At 39.4% G+C, this 8,314-nt stretch overlaps 1 long non-coding RNA gene across 7 annotated transcripts in view; it reads left to right on the top strand.

The window, feature by feature from the left end:
* Positions 1–4,715: 4,715 nt before the first annotated feature.
* LOC129635212 (uncharacterized) overlaps positions 4,716–8,314 on the top strand; it is a 149,161-nt gene continuing 145,562 nt past the window's right edge. For 6 of the 7 annotated variants that reach the window (XR_008706155.1, XR_008706157.1, XR_008706156.1 and 3 more), the window contains exon 1: positions 4,716–4,960. This is a non-coding gene — a long non-coding RNA (uncharacterized LOC129635212). The remainder of the gene's footprint in view (positions 4,961–8,314) is intronic. The other variant, XR_008706153.1, reaches the window with a different exon arrangement.

The raw sequence follows: 8,314 nt of genomic DNA, 5'->3' as shown, positions 1-8,314 counted from the left end.
AAGTAAATGATACACATGACTAGTCAGTAAATCTATAAGGTGGGAAACTATACATGACAAATTACCTTGTTTGTTCCATAAATAAATAGGAAACAAAAAAGTGGAGAATCTATAAATTAAACGAGACAAGAGCTATATTGACCTCTTGTCATGTGTCTTGTTGCATCTTCATTTGAATAAGAAAGAAAATATATCAGATAAATATTATAAGACAGCTGGAGAAATTTAAACCATGATCACATATTTAATGATATTGAAGAATAATTGTTATTTTTATTTTAGGCATTGTGATGGTTTTGTGCCTGCATTAAAATAAAAATTTCCCTTTAAAAGATACATTTTGAAGTCCCTATAGGTGAAATAAAAGGATGCTGAAGATTTGCTTTAAAGTAATCCAGATTGGGGATGAAGGGTAAAAGTAGGTGGGATTATAAATGAAGGAAGTTGCACAATGCGATGATAATTGTAGAAACTGATGCATTCAGGGGTTTATTATACTAGTCTCTCTACTTTGGTATATGGTTGAAATGTTCCATAATAAAAAGGCACCACCTGATTCCTAGTGTAGTTTTTGGATTCCTTGTTCTTTTAAAACTGTTACTGTTTTATGATGGATGACTGTAATTAAATTATAGGCTGAGGCTTCTTACAATTGAATCAAAACAAGATACAGGAGTGGGCGGTAGGTAGGGAGCCACTGGTACATTAAACCTAGAAAGCTCCTGGTTTTTGAGTAATAATCTATTACTGTATAATTGCATGTGTCCTCACTTTCATTTGACTTCCAATGAAGTGGCATTTCTTCATTTTGCTGCCGCTGGGTAAAAGTGTGGGATGAATGTCAAGCATAATTAAAACATAGCAGAGCACAAGGAAAGACATTGTCAGCAGCTGGTGAATACAGTGCTGTTTTCCATCTAGTAAAAAATGGGGCCACAGGCAGCTGAACAGATGCCGCATTTAACTCTGAGGAGTTTGCGGAGAAGGGAAGCAGTTTCACAATGCAATATAACCCTGTTCATCTCCTCTCCCAGCCCTTCCTTACCTGGACCATTCATGGAGTCTCTTATTCACAGAGTCGCTTACCTGTTTTCCTTCCCTCGAGGCTATTCCTCTCTAATTTCTTCTTAGTTTCCTAAAACTTGTCGGCTCAGATCCTGCTCTGGCTACTCAGGACCCCACAGTGGTTCCTGACGATATTGCCTCTGATCCAGGCATTCAACGCCTCCTGCCATCTGGCTCCAACCTGTGTTTCTGGCCCTGGCTCTACTCAGTCACTCTGTCCTGCATTCCGTGCTCCAGACAAGGTGATTCCTTATGGATCTTTTGGATACTTGTTAGTGAGTTCACACAAACCTCCAACAGAGCATTCCTGTTATTGCTTTCACGAGTAACAGACGATTTTCCTTCAGGCTTTTATCTTAACCTTGTGACCTTACACCTTCTTATCTGGAGGGTCCCTAGACATTGACACAAGTTCATTGTGTAGCTCAAACTGCATTACCTAGAGAGGTCTTTCCTTTTCTAAACACAACCAAACTCCTCATTTTAAAATTGCTACCCCGTTACAGCCATCTTCCACCCTTTGCTGCCCTCCACCCTCCATCCATCCATTCCCCACCTCACCACCTCACCCTCTTAGTTAATCTGACAGCTCATTGAAATTTTTTAAAATATTCTTAAAAACCTCCAAATTTTTCAACTGTCATTCCCTACCTCAAGATCTGCCACTGGCCTTTCAAAGTTGTGTACATTTGTGTTCAACGGTCTTCTCCAGACTCCAAAGCCATCCGTCAGTTTCCTCCCACTGCCATCACTTTCCAGCATCTTCTCACTCTCACAATCCCTTCTTCCTAGTTAGGCTCTGGTTTTTACCCTGTAACCACCAGGTCCCTACATTCTTCACCCTTTGTAGTAATTACTTGTTAAATGTGTATCTCCCCATTTAAACCATCATTTCTGAAATGGTACCATGTTTGTCTTTTTCACATTATAATCCCTAGGTCTGGAGCAAAGAGACAAAAACAAATATTTTCAGTGGATGAATAAGTGCAGCACATGTCTTCAATTTATTGCCTATTAATTATCCAATGTTGATTTTATTTTATCCTTACGTTAGTGCATCCTCCACTCCATGTCAGGAATCATTTTTTTCTTCCTCTCCTTCTTAGAAAACATTTCCCAAATCCAAAGTTCCCTTACACTGATTTTTTTCTGCATATGCCTAAATTCCAATAGTCATAAAATATCCCAATAGAGTATCTACTTGTCCTTTACATATCCATATTGAGGCTCCAAAACAGGAAAATTGAAGAATAGATAAATGTTTGGGGAAAAGTTCAATCTAATCATAGAAAATGATTAATGTATAAGATCAGTCTTGGTACACTGCAGCCTATGAACCAAATCTAGCCTACAGACTATCTTTGAAAATGATGTCTTATTAGAACCCAGCCACACTTATTCATTTAAGACTGTTTATGGCCAGGACAGAGTTGAGTAGTTGGGACAGAGACTGTGTGGCCCACACAGCCTGAACTATTTACTATCTGCCCTTTACAGAAAAAAGTTTGAGGACACCTGGTATAAAAGTTTTTTTTTTTTAAGGGAATAATGTAGGGAGGATTTGAGTTCTGGTTGATTGAGAGGAAAGACAATGACTTCCCCAGAAGACAAAGGAATTGTTCTTACATGGCACTTTTCTTTGCCCTTCTAGAGGGTCTCCCAGGTGCCAGGTATTCTTCTCGGACTTCAATGTATAATAGTGAACCTTAGTATTTCTTACAGGAATACTTGCTGCTGTAATGAATAAACTCCAAAACTCAATGGGTTAAGCCAACAAACATGTATTTCTGATTTCTGTAAAGTCCACAATACAGGGAAAGGGAGGGGGTTCTCTGCTCCACAGAGTGATTCAGAGACTAGGATGATGGAGGATCTGCTATCTTCTATCTATGGTTTCCAAAAAGTCCTAAGTTAGCAGATGAGGGGTCAGAGAGTATGGAGGATGAGCCAAGTCTGCAAGGGATACACCTGTCTTCCATGTAGCTTCTATTAGTCAGAAGTCGATCATGTGGCCCTGTCTAGATGCAGGATGCACTGAGCAATGATGTCAATGGCTAGAAATCCCTTCCTTGCAACAATTCTATGCTGTTAAAGAGATGCATGAACTTTTGCCAGCTGACCATGTTGCCTCCCTTTCCTATAAAGATGAGACACCATTAACAATGACATGTATAAACATTTGAGTGGGAGCCCAGTTCTGAAAAAGCAACCTTGCTAAGAGGGCAATAGAAGCTCACATCTTCTGCCAGAAAAGGGAAATTTTAATAAGCTGTATCAGACCCTCTGGATGAAAGTTAAGGTGGTTTCACACCGAAAGTAGAAAAAGACAGATACACACAAAACAAAAATTAATGTGGAGGTTTTGTATTTTTCAGTGTAACTTTATCAGTTTCATTAGATTATTCCACTGTTTTCTCAAAAATTTTTCTTCTTGAATTTGCTACTAAAATCTCATCAATAAATCAATCAGTCAATCTTTGTTGGAAATTTACTTTATGAGTATCAGTCATAGTACTTAATTATATGTTAACAGCAACCATAAAAATGCATTAATAACATCTGCAGTCCTGAACTGATTATCATGAAATTGTGTGGCTCATGTCATATTATGATGTTTTTGCCAGAGAAAAAATTCAGAAGTTTTAGACTATCACAGAACTCTAGGTTTTAATTAAGTAATCAGATTCCACAAAGTGTGTATTAATGTTTGATCACACGCCTGGGGGGCATTAAAAAGCTGAAATCTGTTATCTGAAAGTCAATTACAATTTGTCGTGTCACAATATCACTGTAAAATGTCCTAAATTGTAACTTCTTTCCAGAGTTGGGAAGAGAAAGTTTCAATCCTTCTTCTGTGGATCACTCAGTCTGAAAGGCATTTACTTCTAGGTCTGTGCATAACTCTTCTGTGCAAGAGTTTTTACCTAACTAACATACAAGTGAAATGGAGCAGGACCCTATGATCCTTGCCTGCCATGTTCTCAGCTTGCCCTTGTCTGTGGACAAACTTTAGCCAAACAATACGTTTAATTAGCGAAACAAAGGAAAATGGTCAAACTAGACCAAACAGTAATAGTTTTGTCATTAAACAAAGTTAAAGATGTTTAGTTTCTTCTCAAGGGCTATCAATAATACTCTGAGCTATATGCTGGGAGCTGTCTTCTAGATACAGAAACTCCCATCGGGTGGAAGAAGTTAACTACACGATGACCAGACTATAGTCATGACATAAGCCACCACAATTCCAAGAACTGGCCCCCCCCAAATGGAACAAACGGATCCTGGAACTGATGATTAACTATTCTTGAAACAATCAAATAACACTGATCAGACCACTGCACGACTAATTTCAACCTGAGCATCAGAGCCGACTGTGCTGTTTCTGCACGGACCCCTTCCTTGCCTCCATCTAAAAAATCTCTTGCCCACTGATTGTCAGTGGGGAAGGGGAGTCAGCCTTTGGACAGGAGTCCATCCTGCCCATTCCACTCCCGCCCTCCAGTTGCCAGTCTTCAAAATAAAGCAAACTTGCCTTTCCACTAACCTCGCGTCTTTACTGACTTTTGAACTGTGAGCAGCTGGACTCACTTTTGCTAACAGATTTTGGCGCCAACGTGAGGATGAGCTCTCGCGATATCTGGCTTATGGAGTTTTCTGAGCGGAGCTGCCACCGTGACATTGCATCCAGATGGTTGCAATCAGCCGCTGCTTGTGGCTTGCTGGCCCTGGAGGGGTTTGAGAGGGTGTTCCTAGCAGCTTCTAAAACCATTCGTTTGGGGATCCTCGCTGTTTCTCCCCTGCTTGGCTCTGGTGACCAAGGTACGCTTTTCCTTGGTGGAACGGAAAGATGCCTTTGGACGAGCTGATGAACTCCAAGATCCAGTTAAGTCCACCGGTGTGCACCCAGCTACCTTCTCTTTTGATCTCGAAGTGCTATTTGGGCATTTTTGCCAGTTGGTTCTGATGTGTGTCTGAGGTTAAGGCCCATTTGTGTTGGGAAGTGTTTGTTTGGGTCCTGTATTATTCACCTTCTGTAGAGTTTGTGACAATTCTTTCCTCGAGTATGTGAGTGTGCATTTGTGTAATTGGTGTTCTTGTTGCCTTTTGTAAAATGGGAAATTCAGGTTCAATTTATTAGAAAAAATCTCAGCTTCCCAAATGATTAAAAAGGAAATTCCATTGTTCATCTTGCCCAGGGAAAATTGTACCTCCAAAATTTACATCAGAACTCAATAACTGATCACCAGTACATGTCCCCAAATGTGGATTATTTCATATTTTTATTAATAACAGCTTTCATGAGATACAGTTGTATATAATTCACATACCTTAGCATTCAGTATTTTAGCATATATAATTTAGTGCTTTTTAGTATATTCACCTGGGGCTTCCCAGGTGGTGCTAGTGGTAAAGAACCTGCCTGCCAATGCAGGTTAGACATAAGACACATCAGTTCGATCCCTGGGTTGGGAAGATCCCCTAGAGAAGGGAATGGCAATCCACTCCAGTATTCTTACCTGGAGGATCCTGGGAACAGAGGAGCCTGGTGGGCTACAGTTCATAGGGCTGCACAGAGTTGGACACAATTGAAGCAACTTAGCATAGACACATGCACAGTATATTCACAGAGTTGTGCAACCATTGGTACTATCTAATTTTAGAGCATTATTACTGTCCCCCAATGGAATCATGTTCCCATTAGCAGTTATTCCCTTCTTCTGTCCCCTGCTCTCAGCTTCTGGTAACAACTAATCTACTTTCTGCCTCTATGGAGTATCTATTTTCAACATTTCATATGAATGAGACTCCAACCTATGTGGTCTCTTGTGACTGACCTCTTTAACATAATGTCTTTGGGTTCATCCATGTAGTAGCAGGTATCAGTACTTCCTTTCTTTTTATGGATGAATAGTATTCTATTGTATAGATGTACCACACTTTATTCATTAAACAAAACGGATAATGGACATTTAGGTTGTTCGCACTCTTTAGTTATCAAGAATGATGCTGCTCTGAACATCTATGTACCAGTTTTTGTATAGGCATATGTTTTCAATCTTAGAATTATTAATACATGTGGACCATAAACAGCCTTGTCCCTTTTTAAAATCTTTATCCTAGTTTGAGATGGTAAATCTACACATCAGTAGTAATTCCCTGTAACTGGTATAATAAATTGCCACACTTTGGTTTAAAACAATACAAATTTATAAAAAGTTATAGAGTTCAGAAGTTTAAAATGGATCCTGAGGCCGAACTTAAGGTGTTGGCAGGTTACTTTTCTGACTTCTACAAGTTGTTTGTGGGGCTTCCCTGGTGGCTCAGATGGTAAAGAATCTGCCTGCAATGAGAGAGACCTGGGTTCAATCCCTGGGTTGGGAAGATCCCCTGGAGGAGGGCATGGCAACCCACTCCAGTATTCTTGCCTGGAGAATCCCCATGGACAGAGGAGCCTGACAGGCTACAGTCCACGGGGTCACAAAGAGTCAGACACGACTGAGCAACTAAGCACAGCACAGCACAAGGTGTTTGCATTCCTTGTCTCCTCACGTTACATCGCAATGATTCTTCTGCCTCTTTCCTCATTTAAAGGACTCCTGTGGTTATGCTGATCTCACCTGGAGAGTTTAGGATGATCTTATTTTAAGGTCAGCTGATTAGCAACTTTAATTCCTCACTACGTAACACAGCATATTCATAGATAACACAGCATATTCACAGAAATCATTGTGGGGGGGGGGCATTATTCTCCTGCCACAATACCTCTTCAGCTGGCTTAGTCTCTGCTCCTAAGACTTGAAACACACACACAAACGAAAAGTAATAAACTGTAGATATAAGATGGTCTAAATTGATGTCTAAAAAAATCTATCTTGTGGGAATGCAAAATATATAGCTACCTTGGAAGATAGTATAGCAATTCCTTACAAAGCTAACCATATGCTTACCATATGCTTCAGAAATCATGCTCTTTGATGTTTAATCAAATGAATTGAAAATTTGTGACCGTACACAAACTTGCAACTTTATTCAGAACTGCCAAAACTCAGAAGCAACTGAGATATCTTTCAGTAGGTGAATACACCAGCTGTGGAACATGCAGAAGATGAAATATGATTCAATAATAAAAAATGAGCTATGAACAAAATGAAAGATATAGAGGAAATTTAAAAGGATATTGCCGAGTAAAAGAAGCCAATTTGAAAAAGCTACATAGTGCATGATACCAACTATAAGACATTCTGGAAAAGGCAAAATTATGGAGATGGTAAAAAGATCAGTGGTTCCTGAAAGGCTGAAGGGAAAGACTGAGAGATGAAGAGGTCTCGGAATATTTAGGGCAGTGAGACTTCTATCTTTGACACTAAGACCATAGAAACATGTCATCATACATTTGTCAAAACACTTACCACGTAAAACAGGAAGAGTGAACCTAATGTAAACTGTGGACTTCAATTAATAATCTACCAACGTTTGCTCATCATTTGTAACAAATGTTCATACTAAAGTGAGATGTTAATAATAGGGGAAACTGTGTACTGGGGGAGTGAGTGGGTACAAGGGAACTTTATACCTCCTCTCAATTTTCTATGAACCTAAAACTGCTCTAAAAATAAATTTCGTTAATTATTTAAAAATTTAAACTATAGAGATGTACTCTTAGCACTATAAAAGTCAGGTTTCACATTATTTCTCAGAACAGTGTAGGTCCTTGGATCTACCCTTCTCAAATGTCTAGCTTTCAGAAATCTTTTTCTCACGTGTACAGTTAAAAGCCCATCAGTGTGGATTACCCCAAACAAGAGGTCTGCTGGCTTCAAAAATAAATTGGAGCCCTTAGCTCATAAAACACCAAACTTCTAAATGTCTGGCTTTTTGCAGTCCATGTGGTCACAAACAGTTGGATACAACTGAGCGTCTAAATAATATTTAAAAAAACAAAACAAAACAAAATAAGCTTATTAATGTTTCAGACACTCACAGGGCCCACTCAGTCCCCATCACCTTGTTATACCTATAACATGATTCAGAAACCCAAGAGCGGGTTTCGGTGCTCAGTAGCTATTTGTATTAGCTGAAATTCAGAGGAATTTCATCTCAGACAACAGCTGCTGTACATTTAATCTCAAAGTAAGCTATTTTTGCACCTTTTAAGTCATTGTCAGACACTCTGGGATTTGCTTCTTTACAAAAGGAAAACGTCTCTCCCAGTGAGTCCTAAAATAGACATCTGAGTACTGCCTCCATC

This window comes from Bubalus kerabau, chromosome 20 (assembly GCF_029407905.1).
Source record: "Bubalus kerabau isolate K-KA32 ecotype Philippines breed swamp buffalo chromosome 20, PCC_UOA_SB_1v2, whole genome shotgun sequence".
In the NCBI taxonomy this organism is placed as follows: Eukaryota; Metazoa; Chordata; class Mammalia; order Artiodactyla; family Bovidae; genus Bubalus; species Bubalus kerabau.
This window is presented reverse-complemented; position numbering and strand designations above follow the sequence as displayed.